General features: G+C 38.0%; 1 protein-coding gene and 1 long non-coding RNA gene across 8 annotated transcripts in view; one reads left to right on the top strand and one right to left on the bottom strand.

Moving 5' to 3' along the window:
* The window catches only part of Spata13 (spermatogenesis associated 13), a 142,849-nt gene that overhangs the window by 89,238 nt on the left and 31,070 nt on the right, over positions 1 to 22,541 (bottom strand). The window lies entirely within an intron of this gene.
* On the top strand, positions 614 to 2,284 carry LOC110343915 (uncharacterized). Its single transcript, XR_002386174.2, has 3 exons — positions 614 to 938; positions 1,440 to 1,525; positions 1,736 to 2,284. It is a non-coding gene; the product is annotated as an uncharacterized LOC110343915 (long non-coding RNA).

Genomic DNA, 22,541 nt, shown 5'->3' on the forward strand with positions numbered 1-22,541 from the left:
GATCTTTGTGTTTACCACATAATTTTGACAAACTTCAGGTTAAGAAAGGTAAACACAGATATACAATAGTCCTCAATTATGGGGTGACTACTGACTTCAAATTGAAACAATCACAATGATTTCTGAAGAAACTTAAGTTTTCTTAATGTACTTAGAAGCTGCCTTTCCAGGCAGCTGCTTAATAAGTGGAATCATAAGGTGTTTCTTTTGACTGAGGGGCTCTGTCAAAGACTTACTGAGACACTAGTATGCCATAATGGGAAAAGAAAGCTAAACTCACCTGCAGCTAATCAGTCTGGAAAGTCTTCCATTCCCAAAGACCCTCCTTACTTGGAGCACTACCTGATCAACAGGAGAGATAGGAAGAGGAAGGGGAAGGGCTAAGACTCAAGCTCTATGAACATTTGCTCACTGGAATTCTAGCAGTACTAGGAGATGATGAAATTATACACTTGAAGTTCCAAGTTTCTCAGGCACACTCCATATTCTATATTTGATTCCACAATTGTGCAATCTGAAATTGGAACCCCTTTGCATTGAACCAGTAGGAACATGGAACATAAGGTCATTCAGCCTGGTAGACAATGAATGTTCTTCCTAGTTTCCTCACCATTCTGGGAGGCCACCAGGTTCTTGATTCTAAACACATTCTGCGACCTTGAGCATTATGTGATGTTAATTGCCTACCTCCCACCTGCTGACAAAAGAATTTCAGACTCAAATGGTTGTGGCAATTGTGACAAGAACAAAGGATGTCACCGTCCTGCTGAAAGTTCTTCCACAGCTCCTGACCTGGCAGTGCTGATCAAATTTTTCCTCCAAATGACTCCTTACAACAATGGACTTTATATACAGATAGAGATGGATGGATAGATTGAGACAGAGACAGATAGGTCGACAGAAGGAGCCTTCTGAAGGAGCCCTCTCCTTATTCTGAGGTTTTGTTTTCCATAGTTTCAGTGTCTGTGGTCAATCAGACAGCAAAAATAATATGCATTTACTTTCCCTCTTTGCAACTGCATGGATATAAGATTCATTCTTCCCATATAGTTTGTCAGCCTCAGCATATAATTTTTTGTTTCCTTATTAAGTCAAGAACTGTGACTTTTTTCACTGAAAGCTCCTCTGGCATAACTGAACTGCCAGCATAGTACTCTTGTGCTTTGGGGCTTTGGAAGTAAAGCAGGCTTACTGCTTACTGCTACAGTGATATAGCAACACGGTGTCTGATAACCAATACCACTGCTAAGACACTTGGAGAGAAAGAGTTTATCTTATAACATTTATTATTATAGCACACTGTTATAATCCTTCTGTGCTATTAATAGCTCTTGTTTATCTCTTATAGTGCTTAATTTATAAATTAACTTTTCCATAGGTGTATACAGATAGGAAAAAAACACAGGGTGTATTGGATCTGACACTATCCACAATTTTAGGCATTCACTGGAGCTGCCTGAAGATAAGGGGGAAAGGCTGCTGTACTCTACTATCATACTCATTTCACAGAGGCAAACATCTGAAGGTAAGTCCTAAAGTTACACAGCAGAAAGTGACAGAGCTGACACTTGTACCAGGCAACTGCTTTTCCCTTAACCAGATGGCTTAGCGTTACAAACCAGCTCACATCCAAGGCCACAGGCTGAAAGGAGGTGATTTCCTCAAAGTTCTTGATTTGTCTTTATAAGTCACAGAGACTTTTTTTCATAAAATTTAATTTATCGCACCCATTTAGGATGGTACAAAGGAGGAGGAGAGGGAGAAGGAGGAGGAGGATGAAAAAGAAGAGGAGGAAGAAGAGAAAAAGGAGGAAGGCAGGGAGGAAAACAAATGTTGGGGAAGATGTGGAGCAACTGGAACTCTTGCATACCGTTGGAATGCAAAATGGTGCAGTTGCTGGAGAAAACAGAATGGCATTTCCTCAAAAAGTTAAAGAGAATGACTGTTTGCACTAGCAATTCCACTGGTAGGTGTGTACCCAAAAAGTCTCAAAGCAGAGCCTGGAACAGATACGTGTATACTCATGTTCATAGCAGTATTACTGACAACAGCCAAGAAGTAGAAAAAACCCAAATGAATGTTTATGTATGAATGGGTAAATGAAATGTTGTGAACTGAATGCCAATAAATTGCATGCATATAATAGAATATTATTCAGCCTTAAAAAAAAGTAAAGAAATTTTGAAATATGTCATAGCAAAGATGAACTTTAAGGACATTATGCTGGGTGAAATAAGCTAGCCACAAAAGAAAAGCTCCTGAAAGATTCCACTCATAGGAGGTATATAGGAGTAGTTAATTTGTAGCAACAAAAAATAGAATAGTGGGTACTAAAACCTGGGGGGAGGAGAAAATGGACACTTGTGGTTTAATGGGTAGAGAGATTTTTTGAGAAAATGAGAAAGTTCTTGGAGATGAATGGAGGTGATGGTTACAGAACAATGTGCATATTGTGAACTGAGTGCCAATGAATTGCAGGAAAAAAAATGATTAACATGGCAAATTTTGTTGTATACACGTTACTACACTGAAAAAGCTGTGGCAAAAAACCCACTTAAAAGTAATTATTTTAGAGCCTAAAATTGTGGTGTACTCCTGTAATCCTTGCCATTTGCAGAAGGATCATAAATTCAAGCTCAGGCTGTGTAACTTGGCAAAACCCTATCCTGAAAGAGGGGGTCCTGGGGATGTGGCTCGAGTGTAAAGGCTGTGGATTCAGTCCTCAATACTGCAAAACAAAATTTTAAGTATTTACCAGTTAAATTGCTTAAGTACTTGAAAATAATATTTGATTCAAGGAGACTCATGATTATCTTGTACTTTCAAATAGCTCTGAACACAATGTTTCCTTAGATTTTTTCAACAGTTAAACAGGGAAGGTTAACAAACAAATCTTGGAAAGCATTAAATAGTACTATTCACCGACAGTGTCTGACATTCATAGCTCTGGCTGTCATTAAGTACAAGACCCTGGAATCTGCTTCCTGCCTTCTCTCCTGACAGCAACCCTGAGCAACTTCAATTTCCTATGAGCTTCAGTACAGAACCTTTCAGAAAGTGGAATTCTTCAATGGCTTCCTGACACAACTCCTGCATTAATCTACGATGCTTATCATAGTTCATGGAACACATGCTTCATGATACAAATAAAGTCATGCTTCTGCATGATTGATGAACTTTCAACTAGAAAGAGACTCCTTAAACACAGGACTTGTCTTAGTTATCCCTAGCCACAGTGTGTGTGTGTGTGTGTGTGTGTGTGTGTGTGTATGTGTGTGCGTGTGTGTGTGTATACATATATTTCACAGGGACTGGCAGCTCAATAAGTATTTGGTGGAACTCTCTGTGCCTCTTTTTAAACATTAGGTGTGGGTGCCTACAATGTCAACTCATCCTTCTGTGAGAGAAGTTATAAAAATTCTTCCTGGTATAGGGGTGTGGCTCAGGAGTGGAGCCCTTGCCTAACATGCACAAGGCCCTGGGTTCTGTACCCAGCACTGGAAAAACAAAGCAAACAAAAAACACTGCTCATAAATTATCTGTAGTTCATAATATATTTTAAAAATGAGTATCCAACTTCTTCTCCCACATATCAGCCAAGAAAAATAAGAGACATAAACTGAGAATTGAAGGATACAATGAATGTAGGCCCTACTTCTTGCCTTCAGGAGTCAGCCATGAAAGATGGCAACACTCACACTACCGATGTCACACCTGCCTTCACATACTCATGTCACTGCCCATCTAGACACAGCAGAGAGGACACTTGTCAAATCCTCAACAGCAAAGTTTAAGAAAACACTGCAAAGGGCCACAAGCCTTCTGTTCCTTTTTCTGACTCAGCACTTGATAGACTAGCCAGTCACCAAACACCATGAAATGTGGCCAGCACCTCAGAGTCTTCCTTGTGTGGAATTAAGAGATATGAAAAAAAGTTGAGGTGCTATGTTACCAGCATGACTGCCTTGACACTAAGTTATTTCACATCTTCTATAGAAAGGTCAATTCAGATTTTTTGGGAGGTGACACTGAGAAAGAGGTGACTGTAAGGCAATTCCAAGATAAACATCAGAAATCTTGATAATAAAACTGCCACCATAAGTTCAGGAGCTGTGTATCATTCTCTAAGTTGTATTTTACAATTGCCTTATCAACTACTCTACCCCTAAATGGGGTGAGCAAATAAAATGCTTCAAGTTTATGTCATGTTTATTTCACAAAATTAGTGGTGTACATCACATTATTCTAATCTCCTGGGAGTGCTCTGCTGCTTTTACTTAGTGGAAATTTCTTACCTCAAATAATAAGAAATAGAAAAAGACACAACGAACAAAAGAACTCTGGTTAAATGCACCAGTTCTCACTTTTTCTTCTACCTCTGTCTTCAGAATACCAGATCTATTGCCTATTATTTTGCAAGTTTCCATCCTCCTACTCCTTTCAGCTTTTAAACCCCAATTTTAATTTTCTCCCCAAATTTACACACACAAAACAAAGTCACAAGAGCTTTCTAATTTTGTACCTTAAAGTTCAAGTGAAGGTAAAAATCAGTTAGAACAGAAGTCTCTGACTACAGCCAGTGCTAGGTGCCTCACTTGCTACTGGTGTGGACTAAAAGGCCCCAGCTTCAAGCCCGGCAAGGCTTAAGAATGGGCCATTCACTGCACGACCAACTGCTATGATGAGGGCAAGACACTTCCCTTAGCAGTTCTACACATAGAAAAGGGCTTTGGTACTCAGGGAAGAGCAAAACTCTCCTATGGAATGAGATGATTCATGTTCTTCTGAACTTGAATCCAGGAAATTACAAAACAAACTCATAAACGCACAACCAAAGGATACTCTATTAATTTTTAACTCCAAGGATGCAGGAGTCAGTGATGGTAGAGCCACTTATTTCACATGTGTAACTACAATTACTACAACACAGATGAACTTCAGAAGTATTCTGTTAGTGATCACACCAAGAAGACCAAACTCTGCATGATTCTGTCAACATACTGTGATGTCCAGAAAAGGCAAATCCATAGATACAGAGAACCAACCAGTGGACTGTGGGACTAGAGGAGGAAAGAGGAAGGGACTAAATTGGTGTCATGTCTTTGGGAAGGACAATGGAAATGTTCTAAAATTAGAACACAGGGATGGCTGCACAGCTCTGTAAATCTACTAAAATCACTGAATTGTATAGAGTGACCATATTTTATGTTATGTAAATGATATCTCAGTAAATCTGTTAAAATTAAAAACTAAATCTTAATCATAATTACCTTATTAACAGTCTAATAAGCATTATGAAGAAGATTTAGACAGTAAGTTATATGATTCAAGAAAAAGCACATTTTTAAAGACACAAGTAATAGATTTCAGTCGCAAGACTTACAATATAGTATTTCCGAAATCCACATCTGTGATATTATTTTATGTATACAAGGTGTGATTGAAATATACAGGGAGGCCAAGGAGCAGGGCCACCCCCAGTGCCCAGGAGGAGGTAAGCCTTCCGGGACGCCGTGCCACCACCCCCAGTGCCGAGGAGGTGAGCGACTCAGGCACCAGCACCACACACACACACACACACACACACACACACACACAACCTATGAAATGAGAAGACACTTAAACAGATCTCAAAACCAGACTTTCAGATCACCTAAAGCAACCCCAAAGGGAAACAAGATGCAATAATCTGATACTCAACCACCTGTACTCCTGAACTGGCAACAAAAGGATCTGGAAAAAATGAAATCAGAAATGATTTCTCAGATAACAGCAGAGATTGTGCCCATAGTGCAAGACATGATTAATAAATCTAGAGAGGACACAGATAAAAAAAGAGAAGCTGAGGAACATGATGGAATACCAACATAGGAAACAAATGGAATCCATAAAACAGATTCAAACAGATTTGCAGGAGATTAAAATCTCCATTGAAAGTTTACACAGCAGAATGAACCAATGTGAGGACAGAATTTCAGATATAGAAGATAAGATTGCAATTAGTGACCAGGAAAAGAAAAATTGCTTTAAAATAGTAGGAACCATGAGAAATCAATCCAGCAGATGGTAGAAAATGCAAAGAAGAATAACATAAGACTGATTAGGGGTCAATGAAGAAAGAGGAGAGAGTGAAGACAACATAAAAAAAACTATCCACAGAAATGATGGCAGAAAATTTCCCAAGTAGGGGAAAAGAATTTGACATACAGATAAGTGAGGCATATAGGGCTCCAACTGGCCTTGATCAAAAAAAACTACACATACACATATAATACTTAAAATTCCAGAAACCCAACAGAAGAAGAAAATTCTACAAGCAGTCAGAGAAAAGAAACAAATCACATACAAAGGAAAGCCCATCAGAATCACAGCAGACTTCTCAACACAAACTCTTAAAGCAAGAAGAGCTTGCACTGCTGTATTTCAAGCCCTAAAGGAAAACAGCTTCCAACCCATATTGATGTACCCTGCAAAACTATCTTTCAAAACTGATTCAGAAATAAGATACTTTCATGACAAAGAGCACCTTAGGAACTCCATGAATACCAAACCAGCACTTCAAAAAATTTTAGACAATATGCTAGGAAAAGACAATGAGGATCACAACCCCAGGAAACCCAGCAGAATGAATCCATTGGGTATGACAAGAAATTAAACGTAAAGGGTGAGAATCCAACAAAAAGAAAAAGTCATGACAATGATAAGTCAATATGTATCAGTTATAACCATCAATGTTAACGGTCTCAATTCACTAATCAAAAGAAATAGACCGGCAGAATGGGTCAAGAAGCAAGATCGAATAATATGCTGCATACAAGAAATGCACTTAATTCAAAAAGAAACTCATAGACTGAAATTTAAAGGGTAGAAAACAACACTCCATGTGACAGGAACCCCCCCAAAAGCAAGAGTAACTATCCTCTTTGCAGATGAAGTGGATTTCAAACCAACACTGATTTAGAGAGACAAAGAAGGACACTACATCCTCGTAATGGGAAGAATCCAAGAGGAAGAGACGACAATCATAAATATATATATATGCCAAACACTTGTGCACCCAACTACATAAAACAAATACTAACGGACATGAAAAATCAAATAAGCACGAGTACAATAATAGTGGAGGACCTCAATACCCAACTGTGACAGATAGATCAACTAGACAAAATATAAATAACAAAATAGTAGAACTCAATCAAACTCTTGAATAAATGAACTTAACAGATGTTTACAGAGTATTCCACCCCACAAAATCAGAATACAAACTCTTTTCAGCTGCACATGGGTTGCTCTCCAAAATAGACCACATACTCATGCATAGAACATGTTTAAGTAAGTGTGAAGGAACTGAAGTTATCTCCTGTATATTATCAGACCATAGTACAATAAAATTGGAGATCAACAGCAAAAGAAACTGCAAGAATTTCATAAACACATGGAAATTGAACAACACACTTCTGAATAACCAATTGGTCACAGAGAAAATTAAAGAAGAAATCAGACAGTTCCTTCAATTAAATGACAATGACAATACAACATATCGCAATCTATGGGACACAATGAAAGCAGTCTCACAAGGGAAATTCATAGCAGTGAATACTCATATTAGGAAAACAGAGCGAGCCCGATTCAACAACTTGATGTTGAACCTCAAGCTTCTAGAAAGAGAAGAGTAGGACAAACCCAAAGCTCATACAAGGGTGGAAATTATAAAGATCAGGGCAGAAATCAATTCAATGGAGACTAAGAAAACAATACAAAAAATCAATGAAGCCAAGAGTTGGTTCTTCCAAAGAATAAACAAAATTGACAAACCCTTAGCCAACCTTATCAGAGAAAGGAAAGAAAAGGCCCAAAGCAATGCAATTATGAATGAAAAGGGTGAAATTACAATGGACCCAGCAGAAATCAAACGGATCATCAATACTTACTTTGAGAACCTACAGGCCAATAAGACAGAAAACACAGAAGAAATGGACAGATTCCTAGATATGTATGAATTACCAAAGGTGAATGAGGATGACTTAAAAATTCTAAACAACCCAATATCAATCAATGAAATTGAAAACATAATTAAAAACTTACCAACTAAAAAATTCCAGGTCCTGATGGCTTCACTGCCAAATTCTAAAAGACATTTGGATAGGAACTACTGCCACTGCTGTTTAACCTCTTCAATGAAATTGAAAGGGAAGCAATACTCCCAAATTCACTCCTGAGAGCAAGCATCACTTTGATCCCCAAAGCAGAGAAAGACCCAACCAAAAAGAGAGCTGTAGGCCAATCTCACTAATGAACATAGATGCAAAAATCCTTAATAAGATACTGTCAAATAGAATCCAGAAGATCCTCAAGAAGATCATACACCCTGACCAAGTGGGATTCATCTGAGGGATGCAGGGATGGTTCAACATATGCAAATCAATAACTGTAATATACTATGTCAATAGAGCCAAGGACAAAAACCATATGATCATCTCAATAGATGCAGAAAAACCATTCGACAAAATCCAACATGCATTTATGATTTTTTTCTTTTTTTGGTACCAGGGATCGAACTTGTGTCCTTATGCTTGCGAGGCAGGTGGCAGAACTACTAAGCCAAATTCCCTGCACCCAATATGCATTTATGACAAAAAGCCTACAAAAAATTGGAATAGACTGTCTCTACCTCAATCTGATAAAAGTCATGAAAAACCAACAGCCAATATCATACTAAATGGTCAAAAACTGAAATCCTTTACACTAAAATCAGGAACAAGACAAGGAATTCCGCTATCACCACATCTGTTCAGTATAGTCTTGGAAACATTAGCCACAGCAATTAGACAAGAGAAAGAAATAAAAGGAATAAAGATAGGAAATGAAGAAGTCAAATTGTCATTATTTGCAGATGACATGAGCCTAAGAACTCCACCAAAAGTCTTCTAGACTTAATAACCAAATTCAGTAGCTTAGCTGGATACAAGGTCTACACACAAAAATCAATAGCTTTCCTCTACATGAACAATAGACTCACTGAGAGAGAAACAGGGCCAACAATTCTTTTCACAATAGCATCCAAAAAACTGAAATACCTAGGAATCAACCTAACAAAAGAAATCAAAGACCTCTTCTCTGAAAACTGTAGCACTCTGAAAAGAGAGATCGAAGATATCAGAAAATGGAAAGACATCCCTTGTTCCTGGGTAGGAAGAATCAATATAGTGAAAATGGCCATACTTCCAAAACTGCTATATAGATTCAATGCAATCCCAATTCAAAATCCAGCAGCTTACTTCATGGACCTTGAGAAAATAATCCAAAAATTCATCTGGAACAAGAAGAGACCCAGAATAGTAAAAGTAATTCTAGGTAACAGAGACATGGCAGGGGGTATCACAATCCCCAACTTGAAACTATACTACAAAGCTACTGTGATAAAAACAGCATGGTACTAGCAAAGAAACAGACCTGAGGACCAGTGGAACAGATTAGAAGATGCAGAAACAACGCCAGACACACTCAGCCATCTCATCTTTGATAAAGGAGCCAAATACCCTCACTGGAGGAAAGATAGCCTCTTTAATAAATGGTGCTGGAAAAACTGGGTTTCAACTTGCCAAAGATTAAAACTAGACCTATATCTCTCACTATGCATTCAACTAAAACTGAAATGGATGGTCTAAATATTAAAATAGAAACGCTGAACTAGCTGGAACAGAGGTTAGGTAGAACTCTTGAAGACACTGGTGTAGGAAACGATTTTATGAACACAACCTCAGTTGCCCATGAACTAGGACAAACAATAAACAAGTGGGATGTCTTCTTATTAAAAAGCTTCTGTGGCATAGGAAAAGACTATACGAACAAAACTTCGCTATCATGGGAACTAGCACAAAGAAACAACAACTGGGATCTCATCTTATTAAAAAGCTCCTCTGTGAAGTATCACATCATCAGCAAATAATGACAGTTCCTTTCCTATCTTTATTCCTTTTATTTCTTTTCTTTTCTAATTCCTGTGACTAATGTTTCCAGAACTATATTGAACAGGAGTGGTGATAGTGGGCATCCTTGTCTTGTTCCTGATTTTAGCATGAAAGTTTTCAGTTTTTGACCATTTAGTATGATGTTGGCTATTGGTTTTTCATAGAGAGCCTTAGTCAGGTTGAGATAAAGACCTTCTATTCCAATTTTCTGTAGGGTTTTTATCATGAATGGGTGTTGGATTTTGTTAAATGCCTTTTCTGCATCTATTGAGATGATCATATGGTTTTTGTCCTTGACTCTGTTAATATAGTGTATTACATTTATTGATTTATGAATGTTGAACCATTCTTGCATCCCTGGGATAAATCCAACTTGGTCAGGATGTATGATCTTCTTGATGACTCTTTGTATCCTGTTAGCCAGTATCTTGTTAAGGATTTCTGCATCAATATTCATTAGGGAGATTGGTCTGTAGTTCTCTTTTTGGGTTGTGTTTTTCCCTGGTTTTGGAATCAAAGTAATACTTGCTTCCAGGAATGAATTTGGAAGCCTTGCTTCCCTTTCAATTTCCTTCATGAGTTTAAAGAGTAATGGTGATAGTTCTTTAAATGTCTCTACATTCTGCAGTGAAGCCATCAGGGCCTGGGTTTTTATTTTTTGGTAAATTTTTTATTACATTTTCAATTTTACTCATTGTAATTGGGGTGTTTAGAATTTCTGTATCTTTTTCATTTAACTTTGGTAATTCATATGTGTCTAAGAATCTGTCCATTTCTTCTGTATTTTCCATTTTATTAGAGTACAGGTTCTCAAACTAGGTATTGATGATGCTTTGGATTTCTGCTGGATCTGTTGCAACTTCACCTTTTTCATTCTTGATTGCATGGATTTGAGCCTTTTCTTTCCTTTTTTTAACAAGGTTGGCTAAGGGGTAATCAATTTTATTTATTCTTTCAAAAAACCAACTCTTTGATTCATTAATGTTTTGTATCATTCTCTTAGTCTCAATTGCATTGATTTCTCCTCTGATCTTTAAAATTTCCTCTCTTGTAGTAGCTTTGGGTTTGTTGTGCTCTTTTTCTAGGAGCTTGAGGTTCTGCATTAGGTTATTTATTTGAGTTCTGTCTGTTTTCCTAATGTAGGCATTGACTGCTATGAATTTTCCATGTAGAACTGCTTTCATTGTGTCCCATAGATTTCTGTACATTGTACTGGCATTATCATTTACTTGTAGAAACTGTCTAATTTCTTCTTTAATTAATTTCCTGTGTGAGCCATTGGTTGTTCAGGAGGGTGTTATTTAATTTCCATGTGTTTGTGGGAGTTTTGCAGTTTCTTATGTCATTGATCTCCAATTTTTTTGCACTATGGTCTGATAATAAACAAGGGGTAACTTCAATTCTCAAAAAACTCTGCCAAAAGACTTCTAGACTTAATTGACAGATTCAGTAGAGCAGCTGGATATAAGGTCAACACTTCAAAAAAAATAGCCTTTTTATATCCAAATAACAGACTCGCTGAGAAAGAAATTAGGGAAGCAATTCCTTTTACAATAGCATCCAAAAAAATGAAATATGTAGGAGTCAATCTAACAAAGGAAGCAAAAGACCTCTACTCTGAAAACTATAGCGCTCTGAAAAAGGAGATTGAGCAGGATATAAGAAAATGGAAACACATCCCTTGTTCCTGGATAGGAAGAACCAATATAGTGAAAATAGCCATACTTCCATAACTATTATATAGGTTTAATGCAATGCCGATTAAAATTCCAACAATATATTTCACAGAACTAGAGAAAACAGTCCAAAAATTCATTTGGAACCAGAAGAGCCCTACAATAGCAAAACAAATTTTAGGCAACAGAGATATGGCTGGGGATATTTTAATCCCCAACTTGAAACTATGCTACAAAGCTACTATGATAAAAACAGCATGGTACTGGCAAAGAAACAGACCCAAGGATCAGTGGAATAGATTAGAAGATGCAGAAACAACTACAGATATGCTCATCCACCTCATCCTTGACAAAGTAGCCAACCATCCTCATTGGAAGAAAGATAGCCTATTTAATAAACAGTGTTGAAAAAACTGGATTTCAACCTGCCAAAGATTAAAACTAGACCCATACCTATTGCCATACACTAAACTAAGATCAAAGTGGATTAAAGATCTAAATATCAAGACAGAAACAATAAATTTGCTGGAAGATAAGTTAGGTAGAACTCTTGAAGACATTGGTATAGGAAAAGATTTTATGGACAAAACCTCAGTGGCACAGGAACTTGCACAAGGAATTAACAACTGGGATCTCATCTTATTAAAAATCTTCTGCACTGCAAGAGAAACCACCAACAGAGCTAACAGACAACCAACAATGTGGGAAAAAATTTCAACAACTGTACCTTAGACAAAGGACTTCTATCTAGAATATATAAAGAACTGAAAAAAATCAGACCCCCCAAATTCAAAGACCCAATTCAAAAATGGGCATCTGAAATGAACAAACATTTCTCAAAGAAACAAAAGGAGCAAATAAATATATGAAAAAATGTTCAACATCACTGGTTATTCGAGACATGCAGATGAAAACAACACTGAGATTCCATCTCACCCCAGAAAGAATGGCTGTTATAAAGAAATCATCCAATAACAAATGCTGGTGGGGCTGTGGGGAGAAAGAAACCCTTCTCCATTGTTGGTAGGAGGGCAGACTGGTGCAGCCACTGTGGAAATCAGTATGGAGATACCTCAAAGAACTAGGGCTGGAAGTCCCATTTGACCCAGCTATTCCCCTACTGGGTATCTTCCCAAAAGAATTAAAAGAATCATACCACAGCGATATATGTGCACCCATGCTTACAGCGGCACAGTTTGTAATAGCTAAAGCTTGGAAACAGCCCAAGTGCTCATCAACTGGAGACTGGATAAAGATGTGGGTTTTTTAATAAAATGGAATACTACTCAGCCACACAGAACCAGAAACTAGAGATATTTATAGCTAAATGGATGCATATTGAGGTCATCCTCTTAACTGAAATAAATAGGACACACATGTGTAAATACCGAATAGTTTCTCTAGTGTGAGAAACTGAAAGTGTAATTAAGGATACACATGGATGAAATGGCCTAATAACATATTTCTCGGATTGTGTTTCCATCACATGTCAAATTAGCGAGAAGTTTGGCTTACGTGGAGTATGCTAGCTAACTGGAGTTTTTTTTCCAGACCACTATTTGTTCAATGTTGGTTTTGGGGATCTTTCTGAAACAAATCACATCCTCTGGTGTCTTGTTGGTACTTGAGATGTTTTTTAAGTTATATGGAAAAATGTTTAAGTGCTTTTCAATTTTGTTTTGGTTGAGCTCTACTGTATTTGAATATTATGGTAGTTTTTTACCCCTTGCATTGTCCTTCTTTGAATGGTTTTAATTTCTGTATGTCTGTGTGTTTGATAATAAAGTTATTTTTAAAAAAAGCTTCTGCACTACAAGAGAAACCACCAGCAGTGTGAACAGATAACCTACAATGTGGGAAAAAATTTTCATCTGCTGTTCCTCAGACAAAGGTCTACTATCTCGAATCTATAAAGAACTTTAAAAAATCAGACCTCCCAAATTTAAAGACCCAATGCAAAAATGGGCATCTGGAATAAACAAACATTTCTCAGACAAAGAAGTACAAATAGCAAAGAAACATATGAAAAAATGTTCAACATCACTGGTCATTCAAGAGATGCAAATGAAAACAATGCTGAGATTCCACCTCACTTCAGAAAGAATGGCTGCTATCATGAAATCAACCAATAACAAATGCTGGCGGGGCTGTGGGGAAAGAGGAACCCTGATCCACTGCTGGTGGAAGTGCAGACTGGTGCAACCACTGTGCAAATCAGTATGGAGACACCTCAAAGAACTAGGACTGGAAGTCCCATTTGACCCAGCTATTCCCCTACTGGGTATCTTCCCCAAACAATTAAAAGAATCATACCACAGTGATATATGTGCACCCATCTTCACAGCAGCATAAGTTCCTAGCTAAAACTTGGAAGCAGCCCAATTCCCCATCAACTGGAGACTGGATGAAGAAAATGTGTTTTAAATAAAATGGAGTACTACTCAGCCATAAAAAACGAGAAATTAGAGACATTTATAGCTAAATGGATGCACATTGAGGTGATACTCTTAAATGAAATAAATAAGACACACATGTGCAATTACTGAATAGTTTCTCTAGTGTGAGAAACTGAAAGTGTAAATAAGGACTAAAAGGTATAATAGATAATGTGAAATAGGAAGAAAAGGGGCAAAGGGGAAGTGGGAAGGGAGGGGAAGGAAAGAAGGGAATGGAATTAATATTATAAAATGAAAACAAAGTCTTTGTAAATAGGGAGGGATGGAGGGGTTGAAGGGAGGGCAGAGGAATAGGGAAAAAATAAGAACCAAGCTAGATTATGTAAAGGTGCAAATTTCCAATGATGAATGTCATTATATTGTATACCTAAAATGTACCGATAAAATTCATTTTTAAAAAAGAAATCTACAGGGAATGTTTAAATTAATAAAAGAATTACAGTAAAAACAAATTGGCCTTAGTCCCCCTCAAAATATTCCTTTTTACTTCAAACGCACTTATACAACCATTCTTGCCACTTTGAAGCAATTCTGGCAGTCCTTCTGTGTCTTTATTTGCACTGTCATGACTGCCTTGATGTCCTGAATTGACTAAAAACATGTACCTTTCATGATCATTTTGACTTTGGGGAAAAGCCAGAAGTCCCACAGTGCCAGACCGAGTGATGAGGACACACCATAATGGTTTTACACGCCTGCCTTTCTGTTGTATGGCACTTGGCAGCATTATTCACCATATTTTCTATCACAACTCCTAAAGACACTCAAGAAAGAGGACTTTCAGAGCTGCTTAAGAGAATGATGAGAGAAACGTATTTGAAGTGAGGGAAAGTAATCTTAAGGGGGATTGATGTCATTGTGTCTTTTACAGTAATGTATTTTTTAAAAATGTCACCATTTACTATATATCTTGATCAATCTTGTATTTACTATTCCTTATTGAAAAAAAGGAAAGATGGAAGAAAGAGAGAAAGAAAGGAAGGGAGGGAGAAGGGGAGGAAAGAAGGAAGGAGGGGAAGAGGGAGAATGCAGAAGTTGACATCCTAAAGATTTTGCCAGTGTCCCACAGACATCATAGACTCTAAGAAGAATCTGAACAGCCAGGCCTTGATGGGTTTGCCACTCGGCCTATTAGGGTTAAGTCCTATTCATTTTCAACAATCACTTTTCTACATAGCTATCCATCCTGCAATCACGCTTATGCAATGACGTCTCCATAAAAGTCCTAATGGACAGGCACAGTCTGGATAGCTGAGCACATGGAGGCCTCCAGGAAGACGACCAAGAATTGACCCACATTCCTGGAGGGTGGCCTCAACTTTCCAGGGCTGAAAGCTCCTGTGCTTGGATCTTACTCTATGTATCTCTTCACCTGCCTGTTGATTTGCATCTTCTGAAACACCAGAGCCAAACTCAACAATGCCTTGTGGAAGATTCTCAAGAATTATGTTAACTAGGTCAGAAGGATTTAAGGGCAAAGTGTTTTAGAAATGTCTAGGCGCTTTCCCCTCCTTTCTGGGACATACAGCAAAGCAATCTGTATCTGAAATAGGGTCACTGCTTTATTGTGAGTTGACTTCCTATTAGTCTATACTTCCATGGGAATGGGGGGAAGCTTTAAGGACCTGAAATTTAGTCCAGTGAGTTTAGGTACAAAATGAGGTAACAGGAGAGGAAATGTGAGAAAGAAAGGAGTTGGAAGAACAATAACCTTTTTAAATTTCTTGTGGTGATCAAGATCAAACCTAGGGCCTTGTGCGTGCTTGGCAAGTACTCTACCACCCATGTATGTAGAGAATTGATTTTAAATCACACCAACCTTTACCCCCTGCATCTGTAGATATGAAGATCCATGGATACATGGATACTGAAATCCATGGATGCTAAAGTCCCTTATTTAAAACAGTGTAATGTTTGCATAGATCATATTCACATCATTGTGTATACTTTACATCATCTCTAGATCACTTAGAATATCTGATACAATGTAAAGGGTATATAGATAGTTGCTACACTGTACTGTTGAAGAAACAGTGACAAGAAAAAAGTTTGAATACATTCAGTACGGACGCAACTTTTTCCCAAACATTTTCCATCTGCAGTTGGTTGAATCCAAGGTCATAAAACATATGGATATAGAGGGTTGATACCACATGAATTGGAAGAGTTCAGCCCAGGAAAAAAAATCTGTCTCCAGAAGACCCCAAGAGACCTGAGGAACACAATGTGAAGTTCTGGGCACCCTAGTAATTTTGGTGGTATGAATGTCTGTACTCTAATCCTAATATATATATTTTAAATTAGCTAGAACATGGAAATAATGCAAAGGATAGCCAGCTGTCCTTTAATATTATGACAAAGTTGGTCTGATTGCTCTACCCAAAGAATATCTCCTGCTCCGAGCAGTCATGCATTGTTCAGACTTGCTATTTACTACTGAATGGATAAGTTACAGTTCAAATTATACATTATTTTTCTTTTTGTCCAGTAGAAATGCAAGCCATTTCTACCTTTCAGAAAATATCACTGCGAAGGTTATGGTTTTACTGCCCTATAGAACATTAACCAATTCTGTTTCTAACTTAGCAGACCTTTCAGCATGCCTTTCCCAGCAGAATATGTAAATCTACTGAATGATTTGTGAGCCAGCTGCCACATCCTGCAGATTCCCTCATTGGGGAGCTAAATAAACCTTTGACACATGTGCACAGTACACTTGTACGAAAGCCATGGACTTCGGTGTGTTGTTTATTTTTTTAAAGACAGATTCTCACTACATATCCCATCCTTGCTGGCCTCTAACTCACAATCCTTTTACCGCAGGACATCCACTGATGTTTTAACATTTGACAGCTGTACTTGTCATACTTATTCTATACTCAATTATTATCACCCCTCCATCTTTACAGTTTCTTTCCATGGAATCTATATGGTGGCAGAATTTTCATGACACTATTATTTTAAGCTGTTAATTTTTTTATGAAACAAATATTATAGCAGTTATGCAAGATTTGAAAAGATGTATGTCATTTGATATGGGTCTTTTCTAAAGACTGAAAAATAATAAAAACTAAAACAGTAAAAGTTTAATCATGAAATTAAGACTTTTAAACCTATATATTTATATCCTTTCTCAACCTACAGTCGGCAACTAGTTGTATATTTCAAACTCATCTCCCTCTTTTCCTCAAATTGGTTCTTTCTTCTAGTCATCAGATGTTCTAGTGTAACTTAAAAATCATGTTTATCATTATCTCTTGGAGTATACTGCTCTATTACGCTGCTATTTTCTTCAAAATATAAATAATATACACCAAATACTAAGTCCATTCATGTGCATCAAAGTTATTTTCAAATAAACTATACGTGACTCTAAAACCTTTATGTGATTCTAAAAACATTGTAACCCATAGTGAAGACTCTCAAAAGCCTCTCTTCTATGTCTCTTTTCCTTACTCTCTAAGTGCTTTCTATCTTTTTATTTCTTTTTTTCTCTATATTATTAGTATAATGTAATATATGGATCTATTTAGTATCCACAGCTTTTACTTTTTAGTTTGTATTTTTTTGGAGACAGGGTCTCACTATGTAGCTCAGAATAGCCTTGAACTCACTATGTAGCCCATGCTGGCCTTGAATGCATGGTGATCCACCTACCTCGGCCTCCTTAGAGCTGGGATTACAGGCATACATTACCACACCCAGCTAGTATCTATGGCTTTTAAATATGTTCTCTTTGATCTACTCCTCCAGATTCAAAATCAAAATGCTCACACATGTGAAATGACTAGAAATAGCCTAATTATTCTGGCTAACTCCTCCAAGTGGAAGTCCAGTAATCTTCACTGTACATATGAGGTCACCTAGATGCTTACACAGCAATCTGAGGCCACAGAGCAGAATGTTTGAGTTGAACACTCATGAGAAAACAAAATCTGATTTCTTCTATACTACACTGCATGTCCAAACTTATCTAATTCTACAAATTCCCAACATGAACATACTATGTGAGATCCCTTAGTGTTGCTTAGAAAGAGTATCTTGGTTAAGTCATAAAGTAAACTTAAAAATAGGAATACACTTATAGGTCCTTCTAACTGTAAAGAATGTTGATTTAGTCACAAATAATGATGTCTCCTGCCCCCAAATCTATTTCAAAACATCCTTGTGTCTTTTTCATTATGTTTCTTTGGTACTTGATCCCTTGTACCACATCTCTGAGTGCTCTTACATCCTGTACTTTATTTAGTAATCTTAAGGAAAACAGAGGACATCTTTCTATTTTTTATCCCTAGTGCAGGGATCAATAAACTTTTATTAAATGAATGGATGATGTAAAAAAGACAGTAAGAATCTGTTCTATGGGAATCAGTACATTTTTAGTAGGCAAAAGGAAAGTACAAAGACTTTTATCTGATGTTATATAATTTAAGACTTTAATATTAAAATATTATCTATTATATTATATTTATGAAACCATAAATTCCTATGAAGTTTCAAAGACTGGAGTGTGAGGCTTCACAGCCATGTCCTCTTATGACAGGCCACTTTACGCTACGCCTCGAGCCTCTGGGGGCTTGCCCATCTTATTACCCTCATTATGACAGCTTCGAGGGAAACACCAGGGTGTATTCACCAAATCCAAGTAAGACATTAAGATTTTAAAAAATTATCCCAGACTCCCTGAGATGTTTTGAAAATTCTGCATTCATCAATTGCTACATTAGCTGAATTTCTTAGCAGCAAGGTATTGAATTCAAACATAAAGGGAGGCACTAAAATTTGCTGTTTTTCCTATATAAGGGTCATCCAGATAATGTGGAACATTCTTAATTAAATTTTAATATTTTTATAAATGACAACACAAAGCTGACAAATTATCATGATCCCTAAGAATATATCTCCAGTCCGACAGGTCTGCTTGCCATAAATCCAAAACATCATTTAAGCTAACAGACTTAGCCTTTTCCTCAAGCTTTCCTAGCCAACTTGTTAATGGGTGTTAATATGTACCTACATTAACCAATTTAAAGTCTCCTGTGGTCTCTTGAAACTACACACCAAAGTGAAACTAGACACTAAAGTGAAACCAACAAATCAGTAACTTGGAGATAGACAAAGAGAAATGAAAACCTAGAAAACTCACCTTATAGATAACCACTGCCTGAATTGTTGAGTGTGATATAATGCTGTATTGTTCCAAACAGCCATCAAGCAAGTTAGGAAAAAATCAGAACCATCTTACATTGTTTGAGGGGATATAAAATGTTGCAGTTACTTTGGAAAACAATTTGTTTCTTTCTCAAAATATTAAACATAGTAATCTCATATGATGCAGAAATTCCTAGGTATAAACCTAGGAACTGATAACCTATGTATACAGAAAACCTTGCACATGAACATTTATTGCAACATTATTCATAATAGTCAAAAGTTGAAAATATCAAACACCAATCAACTGATGTATGGATAAACGTGTGATACATCCACATCACTATTTTCCAGCCATGAAAAGGAAATACTGATACAGGCTATACTGAAAACATTATTTCAGGTAAAAGATACTAACTACAAAAGGTTGCTGTGGCGGTTAGGGTGCAGTGTCAACTTGATTGGCTTTGGGATCTGCCCAGGGAACTGGAGGAACATACTCCAGGGTGTGTCTGGGTGGGTTACAAAGGTGTGGCCCTGAGATCTCTGTGTTGCCCCCCACCCTTCCTCTCTAGCACTATTTACCTGCTCTGCTTCCCTGTCACCATGAACTAAGCAGCTTTGCTCCACTGCACCCTTCCCCTAATGAGGTTTCTGCTTTGGAGCCTGCTGACTATGGACTGAATCTCCTTAAAATGTGAGCCAAGCTAAATCTCTCCTCCTTTAAACTGTGGATGTAGGGTACTATGTCCAGCCACAGGGAAATACAGCCAAATATTGTAATAATGTCCAGAATAGACAAATATACACAGACAGAAAATAGATTAGTGATTGCCAGAGGGTGGAGGAGGGAGAAAGGAGGAATGATTGATATCACTAACAAACATGTTCTGGAATCACACAGGGTAAGGTTGCACAACTCAATATAAAAACCGTTTGGTTAAATTGAAAATAGATGAACTTCATGGTATTAAAAAGGCTATTTATTAATATTTTTAAAAGCTGTTTATTGATTTAGTCACAATTCACCGTTCCCATTAATTTAGTCACAATTCATTCTTCCAAGATGCACTTTTACTCCTGTTCTAATAAGCTAGCATTTTGCAACTGTCTCTCAGGTAAGAAAACCATGGTGTGTTCCTTGGATAGGTACTGTTGAAATCATCGATTAAATTCCCGCAGGTAAGCTCTAGATTCCACATACCTTCAAGCAGGTAGAATTTTTAATAGTGCACACAAATGATTTAGCCATGGAATGAATGGTGAGTGTTAGGAGAGGAAGGCCTTGCCTTCCTAAGTGAAAGCAGCAACCTAGGAGGCTGAGCCTGGGAGGAGGCACTGAGAGAATTTACACGGAGCTCACTATGCAGTTACAGCGGTATCATGCTGATCACCAAGTTCTAAAACTGTTATAGGGTAAGAAGACGTAAAATAACCACCTGAAGGGTGGGATGGATGAAGAGTCATTAATCCATAGCCAAGGTGCATGAATCACTGAGTAGACTCATGTCCGTGTGAGCCAAGTACAAGGAATACTCACCACACCCATCCTATCTCCCAGCTACTTTGTTTCTTGTATTTCACAGTGGGGCTGGTGCTTTCTGCCACTGGTTCTCAACACTACCAATGGTGTGCAACTCATCTTGCACAGAACCTGGGGATTCTGTACGATTTCTGTCTTTGAACAATACTACTACTACTTCATCAATCATGTCTTAATGATGCAAAGTTTGGGACACTTTTAATTTAAATGGCACATATTACATAATTTGCTGTTTGGCCACTCCACATGGTACCAGTCTTACAAGTCTAGAATCTGGTCTACAAGGTCCCTCGATGTCTTATCCACAGGACCAGGGTTCATGAGCCATAAGGCAGATTAGTGTGGCACCCTCAGGGACTCTGCTGTGGAGCTATGGATGCAAAGATGGGGAAACAGACCAAGAACTTGAACACATGGAAGGGTTAAGTCTCCTCTACAGCCTTTTATTAAATTTCTGACTGTCTTTTGTATATTTATAGTGCTCAGAGCTAACCCCTTCTAGACTGATCACAATGGATTACAAATCCCGATTCTTTTACTCTATACTACCTGGAGATCCACACCTATCTGTTCCATCCTTCACCTCCATCACCTAGCACGGTAAGGCTCAGCATATAACTGTTGCATGAGTGAATAGCTACTAATCATGCTCTGCCTTCCTACACTATTGCTAGTTTTATCTATGCACTGTTAAGTGTCAAACCAAATGGACTCCTTGGAGAAAATCCAACGTGACTTGCCTGAAGCCTTTGATGCTGGAACAGCTGATTCTTCTCCAGGTTTCTGAAATGCCAATCTCCATAGAGACTTCTTCCTTACTACCTGGTTGCCTCTTCTCCATCCCCTTTTGTCTCCTTGATTCCTCTGGCCATTCTCAAGTTTCCAAAACTCAACTCTCCTCACGGTACTTGATGTGCCTGAGTGACTACTGTCACCTATTCTTCCAGCTCCAGGTTAAACTATTCCTGTAACATCTGGGCAGCACCTCACCAGGATTCATCCTTTGCACCCCAATTCAACGAAGCTGAAGTCCTCTTCTCAGCAATACCACACACCATCTCCAGTCAACAGCACCTCGGTTCTTCTAGTTTTCTGGATCCATACTCTCATGAATACAGATGCTCTGCAACTTATTACAGGATTCTATTTTGACAATATCAAGCCAAATGCAGCAACTCTACCTAGCCTATCAGACATTCTAGTTTAGCAGCAAGGCACACTGTACAGCATCGGTTGTTTTCCTTATCATCGGGAGGCTGAATGGGAATCTGCCCAACATTGAGAAAGGCTTCAACCACATAGCACTGGCCCAAGAAAGGATCCAAATTCAAATTCAAAGATACAGAACGTTCAATGCTTTTATACTACAAGTTTAAAGAACTGTTAAGTCAAAACCATTGCCAGTTAGGAACCACACTACATTTTCCTCCTCCATCTTCATCCCTGCCCCAGGTCTTTGGAGCCACACTCTCTTGTCCATTCCTGTGCTCCCCTGCTCCATGGCTATAGTTCTCCTCAAGATCTGTCCTACTGTCAAACCATCCAGAACCCGAAGGCCAGGAAAGTCTCCCTCAGGGGTGCACTCAGTCCCAGTCAGCATGGTGTGTACCACTTCCCGAGGCTCCCCATGGCTCTGTCCCTTCCTGGGTGAAAAGCTACTGTCCTCAGACTGGCCTTCAGTGCCTCTGTCACTCGCAACCACCCTTCCTTTCAGTGATTCTCAAAAACCTCAGAGAGGGCCCAT

This window comes from Heterocephalus glaber, unplaced genomic scaffold, assembly GCF_053883595.1.
Source record: "Heterocephalus glaber isolate CG9 unplaced genomic scaffold, H.glaber_assembly_v1.0 deba00001719, whole genome shotgun sequence".
Lineage (NCBI taxonomy): Eukaryota > Metazoa > Chordata > Mammalia > Rodentia > Bathyergidae > Heterocephalus > Heterocephalus glaber.